The sequence below is a fragment of the Fukomys damarensis genome, unplaced genomic scaffold (genome assembly GCF_012274545.1).
Source record: "Fukomys damarensis isolate Sample0158 unplaced genomic scaffold, DMR_v1.0_HiC HiC_scaffold_16, whole genome shotgun sequence".
Classification (NCBI taxonomy): domain Eukaryota; kingdom Metazoa; phylum Chordata; class Mammalia; order Rodentia; family Bathyergidae; genus Fukomys; species Fukomys damarensis.
In genome coordinates this window covers 108016729-108027657 of record NW_022900928.1, presented here as the reverse complement: position 1 = coordinate 108027657, position 10929 = coordinate 108016729, and positions in this window count along the sequence as shown.

The window sequence follows — 10929 nt, the reverse complement described above, 5'->3', positions numbered from 1 at the left end:
AAAAAAAAGAAAAAAAAAATCTCCTTAGCTGGTTCTAACGTACAGCCAGGTCTGAGAACCAGTAGTGGCTAAACAGACTCTACTCTCTGGAAGGACTGCTCTACTCCCTTCTCTGAAACTTTGCACATGCCAGTCTTTCCTCTAGGAGTGATTTTTCCCTCATCCTGGTTCACCCAGTTGTCCTATATAGTCTTTGGATCTTATTTATCAGTGTCTCCCCACTGTTTGGAAGGGTGTACATATAGGCTTTCAGTAAATATTTATTGAATCATTGAATCAATCTGGGTTAAATGACTGAATAACAGTCTTTCGAGGATGTCAAACCAATGCCTTAATCCTCAGAACCCATAACTGTGTTGCATAATATAGCAAAGGGAAATTTGCAGATGTGTTAAAGTTAAGGATTTAGAGCCAAGTAGAGTATCTTTGATTGTCTAGTGGAACCCAGAATCATCACTAGGGAGGTGATAGACCTGGAATGAAAAACAAGATGTGAAAGCAGAAATAGAGATCAGAAAAGCAGCACTCTACTCTGGACTCTGAAGGTAGAGGAAGGTGCTATGATCAGGCAGTGTCTACAAACGAGAAACACAAGGTGACAGATTGTCCTCTAGAGTCTCTGAAGTGAGCACAGTCCTGCTAATATCTTTGCCTTCAGCCCAGTGAAATCTTTTTCTGAATTCTAACCTATAGGACTGTATAATGAACCTGTGATAACAAACATGAGCTGTTTTAAACATCTAAATTGGTGGTAATTTATTAAGTACCAAGAGGAAGCTAGTATAGTTGTCATATCTGAGCAGCTTTTTCTGACCACCTCCTTCTCAAGGAGCAGCTAAGTATCTCTGCTGCTGAGTTCCATATGCTCCAATGTTATTTTTCTGTGCTTCTGTTTCCCATGTTTAAAATAAATACTTACCTCACTGGGTTCATATAAGGATTAAATGACTAAATGAGTTAACATAGACAAAGTTTTTAAAAAGGTGCTTTTTATGAAGTGCCCAATAAATGTTAGCTGATATTATTACCACATCATAGCATACTTATTTGTTGAGTGAAGAAAGTGAATGGGAATAGAGATTAAGAGTGGGAAATGACTCATATATGTCTGAGCTGTATACTTTCTCCCGCCCATGGCCCTAATCCCTGTGGAGAGAGATCACATCAGTCATTCCCTCTGAAACCTGTCTGGTGAGCATTTCTCCCTATTGCTCCTGCCTTTCAGGAGGGTCTGTTCCTAGTCTCCATTCCTGCACGTCCTCTTGGCTCCCAGTTCCACCCGGCCTCGTCATGCTTGTGGGCAGCTCAGCTCTAAGAAGTCAGCCTCACCGCCCCAAACCCCTCTGCTGCCTTAGGGAAGGAATTCAGATAATTTCAAAGAAAATCCAGGGAAATGATTCAAAGATGATTTGATGGTTCCAAGCCAGCTGACTCAGAGAATGGCTGTGTGAAGTCTGGAGGGGATGGGCAACCCATGGCTGTGGGGGCTTCCCTTGCTGGCTGGGCAACCCTGGTAGTCTCCCCGCTGGCCCAGCCCCACTTACCCTCCTACAAAGGATGAGTCACAGAACTTACTTTACAACAGTGTTATGAAGATTAAAAGTGACCCACAGGCATTTGGCTTGATGTCCTGTCCCTAGGCAGCTTGCTCTAGATGTCTCTGGAACTAATTTGAGAAGAATGACAATAAAAGCATATGACTTATAACAATGATTTTCCAACTTTTTGGTCTCCGAAGAGCCTCTTTATACTCTTAAATATTACTGAGGACATCAAAGAGCTTTTGTTTATGTGTGTTATATCTATTGAGTTTTACTACATTAGAAAATAAAACTAAAATATTAAAAGTATTTATTATTAATGTAAAGAGAGTAATAAACCTACTCTGTGTTAAAATATCATGTCTTAGAAATATAAAATAGTCAATTTTTCTAAAACAACAAATAATTCTAGGGGCTGGAGATTTAGTTCAGTGGATCTGCTGCCTGCCTTATAAGTACAAGGTCCCGAGTTTGATCCCCGGTACCAAAAAAAAAAAAATCTAGTAGCTTTACAGTTTTGCAGATCCCCTTAATGTCTGGCTAAATAGAAGACAGGAGCTAGGAGATAGCAGACTTCATTGCTGTATGGTTATACATACCTTTGCATTCAGTCTATTCTGATGCTGTATCACAGATCAGGTAGCCTCTGGAAAACTCCAGTGTATACTTGTGAGAGGATGAAAGTGAAAAGGCAAATAATAACTTGGCACTGTAGTGCATACCTGTAGTACTAGTTCCTCAGGAGTCTGAGGCAGGCAGATTGCAAGTTCAAGGCTAGTGTGGATAACTTATCAAAACCATATCTCAAAATAAAAAATAAAAATATCTAAGACTTTTGCTCAGTGGTACAGCATCTGCCTAGCATGCCATCTTAGTCACTTTCCTTTTTGCTGACCACCTCCAATATCCAATATCCACCCTTAAAGGAGAAGAGGTTTTTTGGCTTACAGATGTTAGACGATTCAGTCTATAGTTGTCTGACTCCAAGGCAGAGAGGGCATGGTGCAAGGGCTTGGGTGGAGGACAGATGCTTACCCCATAGCAGCCAGAAAGCAGTGAGTGAGGAGAGGAACCAGGGGGAAGATATATCCTTCCAGGTCAACCCTCCTTACCATTGTGACGTGCCTCTCCCAGCCAGATTCATCTCCTAACAGCATGTGTTAGTTATTTTTCACTTGTTGCTGAGACAAAATACCAGACACCCAAAGTTAAAGGGGTTAATTTGGCTTGCAGTTTGTGGAGGTTTTAGTCCATAATAAGCTGGTCCTAAGGCAGAGATGACAAACACGCATGACAGATCAGAAACAACATGGAACAGGGCTGGGGATTTAGCTCAGTGGTGCTGCCACCTGCCTGCCAAGTACAAGGACTCGAGTTTGATCCCTGGTACCAAAAAACAAAACAAAACAAGTAACAACATGGCAGCACAAGGCAGCAAAGGTAGCAAAAGAGTTAAGAGTGTCTAGCGCCAGGTGTGGTGGTACATACCTGTAATCCCAGCACTCGGGAGGCTGAGGCAGCAGGATCCGATGTGATCGAGACCAGCCTGGGCTACTTGGTAAATTCCAGGTAGTCTCAACTACATAGTGGGACCTTGTTTCAAAAAACAAAAACAAACAAACAAACCAAAAAAGAGTTAACAGTGTCTCCCTGCCCCTTTTATCTTATCCAGGATACTTAGAGCGGGCAGCACTCACACCCTTAATCCTAGTGCCCTTGAGCCTAGCATTGCATCATGAATCAATTCCAGCTTCACACACTCTAGATCCAGCCTATGACCACATGAGGTTTTGGGGGGACATCTAGACCCAAACCATAACACAGCATATTCAGGATTAACCCATGATCCAATTTCTTCTAAAAGCCCGACCTTGGAACATATGAGACTTTTGGGGGACATTCTGGATCTAACCATAACATGCAGAGGCTCTGGATTCAATCTCCAATACCACATATGCATGCACACACATGGACAAATACTGTAACAGTTTTTGGCTGGAATGGAATGGCTTTGACCAGAGGGAGTACTAAAGGGGTCTTTAGGGTCGCCAGATCACATTTTGAGAACCACTGGTCTATATGATATTTCTGAAAAAAACTTCAATCTGTATATAAAGTTCTTAATAAAAATGTAATTACCTCTATCATGATATACAGAAAAGTTAAGAATCCAGAAACCACTTGTTTCTGAAAATGTGACAGATTAGGAGCATTCAACCTTTGCTAATAGAAGTATAATATGGTTTAATCATTTTATAGGTAGTATCAAATTTTTTCTTTGAGAATTTAGAGATAAAAATGCTCGTATTTGGGATGGGGATTTAGCTCAGTGGTGCCACCACCTGCCTTGCAAATGTAAGGTCCTGAGTTGGATCCCCAGTACCAGAAAAAAAAAAAAACCTCATATTCTATCACTCACTTGTTCTACCTCATAAGAGAATTAAGAAATAAATTATGATATATTCATGTAATGGAATGCTAATAAATACTATAATGAATAGTAATTGTAATAAATACTGCAATGAAAGTAATATATATTCATATAATAGTATGTCACAGTTAAAATTGAGTTACCTAAGCTAGGCATGTTGGCATGTGCTTATAGTCCCAGCTACATGGGGCAGCTGAGGCAGGGTGATTACTTGAGCCTACGAGTTTAAGATCTGCCTAGACAATATAGTGAGATCCCATCTCAAGAAAAAAATTTAACTAGAGCCATGTGAACATGAAAGCAAACAGAGTAACAGGGATTCAAGACCCATGTACCATTTATATTTGAAAAATATACAAAATAAAAGTACATGCCATTAACAGACACAAACATCTGCAATTCAGGTCTGCAATCATGCACAGGAATGACAAACACCAAATTCAGGACAACAGTAAGCCAGGGAGAATGCGGACATGTAATGAAGTCAGGAAGTGGTTTTGAGAGGCTTTACCTACATCTATAATGTTTTATTTTTTTTTAAAACTGAGTGAAATAGCTAGTTCTTTTTAAAATATGAATTCTGTTTTAGCATTTATTTTCTTTTTCTGGTAAAGAAAATAGGGTAAGCTGGGGATTTAGCTCAGTGGTTCCACCACCTGCCTTATAAGTGCAAGGACTGGAGTTCGATCCCTGCTACAAAACAAACAAACAAACAAACAAATAAATAGGGCAAGAAAACAAGGCCATGGGAATAAAAAATCAAAAATTTGCGAAGACCCCAGCTCTTTTGCTTATTTGGCTGTATGGATGGGGTTTGGTTATAAGCAGCTGGGTTCAGAATGTTCATTGGTGCTTACGAGATTGTCCCACAGAAGCAGGTACATTGCTGAGATGAGGCCTATCTGCCCAACCTGCAGACACCTGCTAACTTCACAGTCTGCTTAACTATCTCAGCAGTTGGTTGAAGAGTAGTTCTTTGGGAAAGTTCCTTCTGACTTGAAGAGCCAGGGAAATGCCCTTTCCTTGGTAAGCCCTAGCCTGATACTCTTTTGTAATCCTCAATCCTGATGTCAACTTCATTGGGTTAGGAAACACTTAGCAGACTAGTAAATCGTATTCCTGGGTATGCCTAAGTAGGTCATGTTGGTGTGACTTGGCTGCATGGTGGCTGGCACTGTTTTCCTCCTCTGCTCCCTGGCCACCATGAACTGAGCAGCTTTGCTCCAACATGCCCTCCTGCCCTGATTCACCTGCTTTGGATTCAGCTGACTGAATCCTCCAAACCATGAGCTAAGTTAAATCTTTTAAATTGTGATTGTCAGGTAGTTAATAACCCCTCTAATTTCCTTTACAGGCATGTATTGGGAGAGGGGATTGCTATGGTTTGAATGTGTCCCCAAAGTTATGTATTGGAAATTTAATCTCCAATACAACAATGTTGAAAGGTTGGATCTTTTTTTTTCCTTTTTTAAAAAATTTGTTTTAGTTGAGTTTATTGGTACGTTTTAGGGATACAGTACAGTTACATTCATTGTTGGGATCTTGTACCTCTACATGACAGGTCTTGGTTCTAATTTTTTCCCCTTGTACATGCCCTCCCTTGACCCCCTCCTCCCCTCCCCATCTAAAAACACTTTATTTCCATCTTTTCATTATCTCACATTTTTTTCTTTTCCCTTATTACCCTTCCCCTACCCATCCCACCTTCCCTACACCTTTAGCTCCTTTCTTCGCATTTCTCAATGTCAGTAATCTTATTAGGATCTTCTGTATTATTGCAGATTATTCACACCAGAGAAACTATTCGGTATTTACATATGTGCCTTATTTATTTCACTTAGGAGTATATCTTCAATATGTATCCATTTTCCTATGAATGAATCTATTTTCTCGTTCTTTATGGCTGAGTAATGTTCCATTTTATAGAAAAACCACATCTTCTTTATCCAGTTTCCAATGGATGGGCAAATGGGCTGTTTCCAAGATTTAGCTATTACAAACTGTGCCGCTATAAACATGGGTGCTCATACTTCCCTGTGATATGATTCTTTTAGTTCTTTTGGAAAGATACCCAGCAGAGGGATGGCTGGGTCAAATGGAATGAGAGGTTGGATCTTTAAGAGATGATCAGGTCATGGGGACTGACTTTGTCTTCATAAATGGACAAATGTTATCATTTGAGTTACTTATTGTGAGAATGAGTTTCTTATGAACTGACTGTCTCCATATGGTGCTGTCCATCATGTTATAATGCAGCAAGCAGGCCTCGACAGATACAGCCTTTCAATCTTAGACTTCTTGGCCTCAGAGTTGTGATCCAAATAATCTTCCATGCTTTATAAATTACCCCACCCTAGGCATTCTATTATAGCAGTACAAAATAGACGAAGACAGGGATTGTCATATTTGTAAGGCAATCAAAGTCAGTTTGAGTAGAATCCCCATGTGGCAGGCAGCACAGTGTAGGATTTGTGTTTTTTGTGGTGTCTGGGAATTTGGGGTCAAGAGATATAGGGGCCAAACCCACCACCCCAAATCTCTAACTTGAAACAACTCTTGATCCTCAGTCAGCTTTTAGAAAAGTCATCCCTGACTGATTTTCTGCCAAGATCCCTTTTATTTCCTCTTTTACTTCTACAGTTTTTAACTTGGTTCTATCTTTGGTTTCACTGCCCAAAAAGCTACTGTCCCACAATGTGGAAATGGCCACGCCACAGATGCTTGGCTTCTAGTGACTTTCTTTATAGATGAGGAAAAGGAAAGATTTGAAGGTGTGCTTATATACATTTGACACACAGCACAGGCAGCATCAGTTTGCCCTGTGAAATAGGGTGGGGTTTGTGGAGAGGTGGAGGTCAAGGCTAAGACTCTCCCACCTCCAGTTTCCTTACCCAACTCAACAAGATTTTATTCTACTTTCCCTCTTCCCTTCCTCTCAGTATCTGAGGTAAGCACTGAGTAGGGACTAACAATAAAAAGTGAAAGTAAAGGTAAGAATTTCAAGAAGTCTGTGGGAGTCTCCAATATATGTTAGTTTTGAAATTCATCGGAGCCTAAGTCCAGCTCATTAAGAGTATGTTTTAAATTATATTACAAGTTTGTATCAATAATTATAACATGCAGAAAATGTTGCTCATCATTTTAACCCAAGTGCTCTCATTTTGGGACATTTTGTTTTAGTCATTATTGCATCAATATATTTGTACAGTTGTAGATTATAGGGATATATTTTATTTATTTTACTGTTTTCACTAATTATATACCGATTTTTCCTATCAAGTAGTTACACAATTTGTTTTTTTTAAGCTAGATTTTGTTAAATTGCCAAGGCTGTCTCAGCCTCTCAAGTCACTGGGATTACAGATATGTGACAGTACACTTATGTAGGCACTTTAATTTTTGAGGGGGTGCTACTGGGGATCAAACTCAGGACCTTCTACTTGTGAGGTAGGTGGCAGCACCACTGAGCTAAATCCTGGGCCCAGGCACTTTGCTTTTAAGGTCTGGTTATGTCCTGTTGAATGGATATTAATGGAGTAGAGAAAGTGTTTTCTGAGTTTTAATTCAGGGAGAGCATCACATCCTCAGAGGACTGATTCAAGAATGAAAAGTGACAGTAGATATAGTGTATTTACAATAGAAGCTAGACAGAGTAAAGGCTGACTAGAGGTTGGCTGTCGTCATCTATAACCATATCTTCACCTTTGTTGTTTTAATGAAAGTCAGAGCCACTCCAGTGAGCCCTGCCATGTTTTTTCACTAGAGACAAAGATACACTTGGTTAATAACTGGGTCTCACTCTGACATAAAGACCCCAGGAAGTTCATTTCCACTTTGGGAGAACATCTCGGTGAACTTAACTTTCCTTCTTTATCTTTTGCAGGGAAAGAGTAGATTGAGGGCCAGAGAAAGATCCCCATGGGATGAGGCCATTGGAGCAGTGTTGGAGCCATTCATGAATGTTACTTCAGACTTTTTGAGCACCATTTTAAAAAATTAATTTTATTGGCACATTTAAGGTATACAATATAATGATATTCATTATTGGAAATTTGCACCTTTACATAATCCATCTTGGTTCTTATTTTTTTCCCACTCCCCTGCCCTCCCTTCAACCCCTCCACCCCTCCCTATCTACAAAGACTTTGTTTCCATTTTTTCATATTAATTCCATTCCCTTCTTTCGTTTCCCCTACCTCTCCCATTTCCCCTTACCCTTTGCCCCCCTTTTATTTCCTATTTCCTATTGTCTATTATACCCTTTAGTTCTTATTTACACTTTCAGTTTCTCACACTAGAGAAACTATTTGGTATTTACATGTGTTCTATTTTATTTAAGAGTATAACCTCAATGTGCATCCATTTATCTACAAATGTCTCCAATTTCTCATTTTTTATGGCCGAGTAGCACTCTATTTTATTTAAAGAACCAAGTTTTCTTTATCCAGTCTCCAATTGATGGGCAGTGGGGCTGCTTCCAAGTTTTAGCTATTACAGATTGTAATTTGCTATGAACATGGGTGCACACATATCACCATGGCATGATTCTTTTAATTCTTTGGTGAAGATACCCAGCAGGGGAATAGCCAGGTCAAATGGGACTTCCAAGCCTAGTTTTTGGAGGTATTTCCATATTGATTTCCGCAGTGATTTCACCAGTCTACACTCCCACCAGCAGTAGAGCAGGATTCCTCTTTCCCCACAGCCCCGCCAGCATTTGTTATTGGTTGATTTCATGATAGCAGCCCTTCTTTCTGGGGTGAGGTGGAATCTTAGCATTGTTTTCATTTGCATCTCTCGAATAACCAATAATGTTGAACAATTTTTCATGTTTATTTACTATTTCTACTTCTTTGTCTGACAAATATCTGTTCATTTCAGATGCCCATTTTTTTGATTGGGTCTTTAAATTTGGGAGGTCTGATCTTTTTAAAGTTCTCTATATATTCTAGATAGCAGACCTTTGTCTGAGGAACAGCTGGTAAAAATTTTTTCCCACATTGTGAGTTGTCTCTTCATACTGTTGATAGTTTCTCTTGCTATGCAGAAGCTTTTTAATAAGAAGAGATCCCACTTGTTGTTTGTGCTAGTTCACAGGCAACTGAGGTTTTGTTCATAAAATCTTTTCCTACACCAATGTTTTCGAGTTCTACCTAACTTCTATTCTAGCTGGTTTAGTGTTTCTGTTTTAATATTTAGATCTTTAATCCATTTTGATTTTAGTTTAGGAGCACCATTTGTGTGTGTGTGTGTGTGTGTGTGTGCCAGTTTAGTGCCACAAAAATTCTAGTTGCCAAAGACACAGATAAATGGCATTTTCTACTTTAAAGTTGCTCACTGTGTATGTGGCGGTCCAGCCGTCACAACATGAACATGCCTGAGTCGGGGAGTGAGGATTGAGAAAGGAAAGAACACTCAAACCTGAGTGGAGACGAAGATAAGTCTGATTTATTTCACAGAAACAGCTCCTTTTATAGGTTCACATCAACAGGAAGCACCAAGCAACTATTTGTATCTTTTATGCAAAGATCGGATTTTCTGACTTTACAAAGAACATCAGATCTATGGCTGTCTCTTTGAGTTTCTTCCATTGCAGCAACAAGTTTAATAAGCAGAGTCCTAGAAAAGTAACAAATGTTACATAGATTGTATCAATGCCTTGAGTGTAGAGGTGAAGAAGTTTCCTTTTAAATGTCAAACTCCTAGAGGGCCATGGCCGGGCTCCCACAGTGTAAAAGGAATACATCAGATTGGGAAAGAGTAAATGGGAAGAAGGCTCAGTCTGGGAGGCCGGGGAGGAGCCAGATTACACTTGGCTGATGTTTAAAATGAACTGGGGAGGGTTTCTCCTAGGAATCAGGCAGCTTTTTAGACAATAATGTCAGAAAAGACTTAGGATCCAAATCATGAAGAGCACTGTGTTTTGTAATAAGGCGGATTCACTGCAGATAATGCAAGAGGTTATAAAGTACTGAAGAAATAGAAGAAATGGGTAATGAGAGTTCTCTCTTTTGTCTTCCTTCACCTTTCCCTTTCCACTGCCTTTACAGATTAATTCTTCAGTAGTACAAAGGTTATAGCTTGGGAAGAGAGGAATGAGGAGAGAGAAGAAGAAATTCCAAATAATATAGTGAAGAGTTCAGGGGAGTTTTCAAAGCCAATGGCTTGTGCAGTCATTTGTATCTAAGAGATGTATGTAATTTAGGCATCTGGAAGCCAGACTGTCCTAGAAAATAAATTTCATATGCTGTGCAACAATTCTTCAGCCCCAAATTTTATCTCTCAGTTATTTATGAGTTTGCAGAACTTGAATAAATGCCAAGCAAGTGTTTTTAGTTTGGTTCCTTATTTAGTAAGTTTGTTTAAGAATTTGTTTTCTTTTGACCAAATTAAAAGTCACATCCTTATAATAAAAAGGTAAAGATTGCAAGTGCAAGGTCCTGAGTTCAATCCTCAGCACACACAAAAAAAAAAGTATTGATGTTTTGGGGTAAATAAAGCAGTTTTTCTATGTCATGCTTGGGATCCAAAATATACCCTGTTGAAAGTTTGATTGCTGATGGGGTTTTCAGAAGTAGACCATGAGGAATTAGAGACCCCTACATTGGATCCCAATATCCTGTTCAGTGCTACAATACAAGGCAAGAAGAAAGACACAGAGATAGAGTTAAAGAGACAGAGATATGGGAAGCCAGGATGACCAATGCTTGTGTTGTCAGAGGTTTGAGCAAGCAAAGGCCCTGAATACCCAGAGCCATCAATATTTATTGGTGACATCACAGTTAGATTAAGGTAAAGGGCTATGTGAAGGTGCTATGGATTCATTGCTGATGCAGGCTTCCAAAGGAAAAGACAAAGCATTTTTGAATTAGGAGCAGAACAGACAAAATATAGGTTATGGTTAATAATTAACCTTGTCTTTTTAGTAAAGAAGTTTTTTTTTTTTTTTTTTTTTTT